The following is a 4531-nucleotide window of genomic DNA, read 5'->3' on the forward strand; positions in this document are numbered from 1 at the left end:
CATTGTCTCTGCATCCATGAGTGCACATGTAAACATCAGTCTGGAGATACAAAGACTAAACGTTGCACAGGCAGAGTACCTTTCACACCCTCCATGTTCTGAAGCACTTTTCAGCCAGTGAGGTGTTGAAAGTAATTTTATTATCAAAGCACATACATGTTACCGTATACTACCTGAAGATTCATTTTCTTGCAGGCATTTAAGGAAAAAAGAAATACAATTGAATTTTATAAAATACTATAAAAAGCCAATGTTCAAATGAAGACAAAGGGTGTAAATAAAAATACTGAGAACATGAGACTGCTTGAAAAGGAATTTGTGAGTGGTAGAATCAGTGTAGAGTAATGGTGAATGAAGCTATCCACAACAGTTCAGCTGCCGGATTTTGTAGGGCAATAACTGTCCCTGAACTTAGTGATACAGGACCCAAAGCTTCTGTACTTCCTGCGTAGTGGTAGTAACAAGAGGAGTGTATAGCCTAGATTTACATGGCGGCACTCGTAAATGTGCTCAAAGGTGAGGCGGTCTTTGCCTGTGATGTGCAGGGGCGTATCCACCATTTTATGTAGCCTTTTGTATTCCTGGGCATTGGTATTTCCATACCAGGTTGTGATGCAACCAGTTAGGATACTCTCCACACAGTGCATCGATAGAAGTTTGACATGCTGAATCTATGCAAACTTATAAGAAGATAGTGGTGGTGTGATAACAATTAAGTTTTGTATTTTATGTATAGTTGGTATTGTAATTTGGAAATTCAAGACACACAGTATTGGTTCCACGTTCATCAGGATGATAATGACCAGGTACTTTCACCCCAAGTCTTTTTTGTGTTCAAGTTTCCAAAGTGAAACATTGAACTCATAATCTGATTCTGATGAAAGTGTTGCAACTTAGACATAGCTGACTTACAAAGTGGCAGAGGTAATGTGAAGGCAAGGGAGTGGGAGATTACAGTGCCTGCAGATATTTAATACTAATTAATGAATGCATGACTAGGCTGAGATACCAGAAGACAAATCTCTGGAACTATATTATTACTTATGAGCTAATGTTCAGAAGGGAATTTTTACCTCCGTGCTAATGGTATATTGATTTTTCCACAAGACCTTGCTACATAAACTGACTTCCAGCATTTTTTTGGCACCCACTTCTTTCACAAAAAGTCTCTATCTTTCTCTTATGACCAGAATGAATTCACTCCATAAAACACTAGAACAGAATTAGACTATTCGGCCCATCAAGTCTGCTCCACCATTTCATCATGGGTGATCCATTTTCCCCCCAACCCCATTCATCACGTAATCTTCCATGTCCTGACTAAGCAAGAGCCTATCAACCCCCACTTTAAACACACTTAATTACCTGGCCTCCACAGCTGCCTGTGGCAACAAATTCCACAGATTCACCACCCTCTACCTTATCTTAATCCTAATTGATGTCCCTCTATTCTGAGGCTGTGCCCTCTGTCCTGCCCTCACCCCCACTATAGGAAAAATCCACGAGGCCTTTCAACATTTGATGGTTTTCAATGAGATTCCCCCTTCATTCTTCTAAGTGCCAGCAAGCACAGGCCCAGAGCCATCAAACACTCCTCAAACAGTAACTCTTTCATTCCCAGAATCATTCTTGTGAACCTCCTCTGAATCCCCTCCAATGACAGCGCACCCTCTGAGGGATCATCTTCAATGAGGGAGCTCAAAACTGCTCACAATACTCCCAAGTGAGGCTTCGCCAGTGCCTTATACAGCCACAGGATTACATCCTAGCTTTTATATTTCTAGTCCTCTGAAATGAATGCAAACATTGCATTTGCCACCTTCACCACCAACTCAACCTGCTAGTTAACCTTTAGGGAATCCTGCACATAGACTCATAGTCCCTTTGCAGCTTGGATTTTTAAAATCTTTTCCCTGTTTAGAAAGCAGTCTGTGCTTTTATTCCCTGTATCAGTGCATGACCGTACACTTCATGCCACTATATGCCATCTGCCACTTCTTTGCCCATTCTCCTGTCTAAAGCCTCCTGCAGCTTCCCTGCTTCCTCAGCGCCTTCTGCCCCTTCACTGCATATTTGGCCACAGAACTATTCATTCCTTCATCCAAATCATTGACATGTAATGTAAAAACAAAAGATCCAAACACAAACCCCTGAGGAAAGCTACTAGTCATTGACAGCCAACACACACAAAGTGCTGGAGGAACTCAGCAGGCCAAGCAGTGTCTAGGAAGAATATAGTCAATGTTTCAGATAGAAACCCTTCGGCAGACTGGAGAGCAAAGCTGAGGAGTAGATTTAAAAGGTGGGGGGTTGGGGAAGGGAGAAACTCAAGTTGATAGGTGCTGCTGATCTCCCTCCTGGCACTTATCCTTGCAAGTGGAACAAGTACTACACCTTCCCTTACACTTCCTCCCTCAGTACCATTCAGGGCCCTAAACAGTCCCTCCAGGTGAGCTGACACCTCACCTGTGAGTTTGTTGGGTTATGTATTGTGTTTGGTGCTCACAGTAAGGCTTCCCGTACATCGGTGATACCCAACATAGATTGGGAGACCACTTCACCAAGCGCTTACGCTCCATCTGCCAAAAAAGTGAGATCTCCCAGTAGTCACCCATTTTAATTCCACTTCCCATTGCCATTCTGATATGTCCATCCATGGCCTCCTCCACTATCGTGATGAGGCCATACTTGGATATGAGGAACAACATGTTATATTCCGTTTCGGTAGCCTCTAACCTGATTATGACTATCGATTTCTCGAACTTTCAGTCATGTCCCCTGCACCCACTCCTTCACTATTTTCCATTCCCTTTTCCCTCTCTCACCTTATCTCTTTACCTGCCCATCTCCTCCCCCCTTTTCTTTCTTCCATGGCCTTCTGTCTTCTTCACAAATCAACTACCCAACTCCTTACTTCATCCCTTGCCCTCCAGGTTTCACCTATCGCCTTATGTTTCTCTCTTCCCTCCCCACCCCCACCTTTGAAATCTACTCCTCAGCTTTTTCCTCCAGTCCTGCTGAAGGGTTTTGGCCCAAAACATCAACTGTACTCTTTTCCTAGATCCTGCTGAGTTCCTCCAGCATTTTGTGTGTGTTGCCGGGATTTCCAGCATCTGCAGATGTTCTCTTGTTAGTCATTGGCAGTCAGTCAGAAAAGGCTCCCTTTGCCTCCTGCCAATCTTATCTTGTTAAAGAGATTCATGTATGACACTTTGTCAAAGGTATTCTGAAAATCTAAGAACACAATATCCACCAATTCTCCTTTGTCTTTCCTCAATGGATTCCAACAGATTCGTCAGGCAAGATTTTACCTTCAGAAAACCATGTGAACTTTGGCCTATATTATCATGTGCCTCAAAGTACCCTAAGGCCTCATCCTTAACAATTGCCTCCAACTGCCACTGTTGTTAGGCTAACTTTCTTCTGCTTCCCTCCCTTCTTGAAGAGTGGAGTGGCATTAGCAATTTTCCAGTCCTGGAGAACCATGCCAGAACCGAGTGATCCTTGAAAGATCATTATTAATGCATTCACAATCTCCTCAGCTACCTCCTTCAAAGCCCTGGAATATAGTCCAGTTGGTCCAGGTGACTTATCTACCTTCAGATCTTTCAGCTTCCCAAGCGGGTCCTCCCTGGTAATAGCAACTGCACTCACTTCTGTCCCCTAACACATTCAAACTTCTGGCATACTGCTAGTGTCTTCCACAATGAAGACTGATGCAAAATATTTAATTTAGTTCATCTGCTAATTCCTTGTCACTCATTAATACTTCTCCAGTGTTATTTTCCAGCAATCCAGTATCTACTCCAGCCTCTCTTTTACTTTATATATCTGAACAAAAAACTATTGGTATCTTCTTTAATATTGTTGGCTAGCTTACCTTTGTATTTCATCTTTTCCCTCTTTATGGCTTTTTAGTTAGCTTCTGTTGGTTTTTAAAAGCTTCCCAATCCTCTAACTTCCCACTAATTTTTGCTCTATTACATGCCCTCTCTTTTTGATTTATGTTTTCTGAGACTTCTCTTGTCAACCACAGTTGTCTCATCCTGCCTTTAGAATACTTCTTTGGTATGTATCTATCCTGTGCCTTCTGATTTGCTCCCAGAAACTCCAGCGATTGCTGTTCTGTTTTCATCCCTGCTAGTGTCCCCTTCCAATTAACTTTCGCCAGCCCCTTCCCATATGCCTCTATAATTCCCTTTACTCCACTATGATACTGATACATCTGACTTTAGCTTACCCCTCTCAAATTACAGGGTGAATTCAATCATATTATGATACTTTCACCTAACAGTTCCTTCATCTTAAGCTCCCTAAGCAAATCCGGTTCTTTACACAACATCCAGTCCAGAATAGCTTTTCCCCTAGTGGGCTTAGCCACCAGTTGCTCTGAAAAGCCATCTTGTTGGCATTCTACAAATTCTCTCACTCTCAGGATCCAGCACCAACCTGATTTTCCCAATCTACCTGCATATTGAAATCCCCTGTGTCTATTGTAACAGATTCTGTTTTACATTTGTTTACTATCTCC

Source organism: Mobula birostris, chromosome 6 (genome assembly GCF_030028105.1).
Source record: "Mobula birostris isolate sMobBir1 chromosome 6, sMobBir1.hap1, whole genome shotgun sequence".
In the NCBI taxonomy this organism is placed as follows: Eukaryota; Metazoa; Chordata; class Chondrichthyes; order Myliobatiformes; family Myliobatidae; genus Mobula; species Mobula birostris.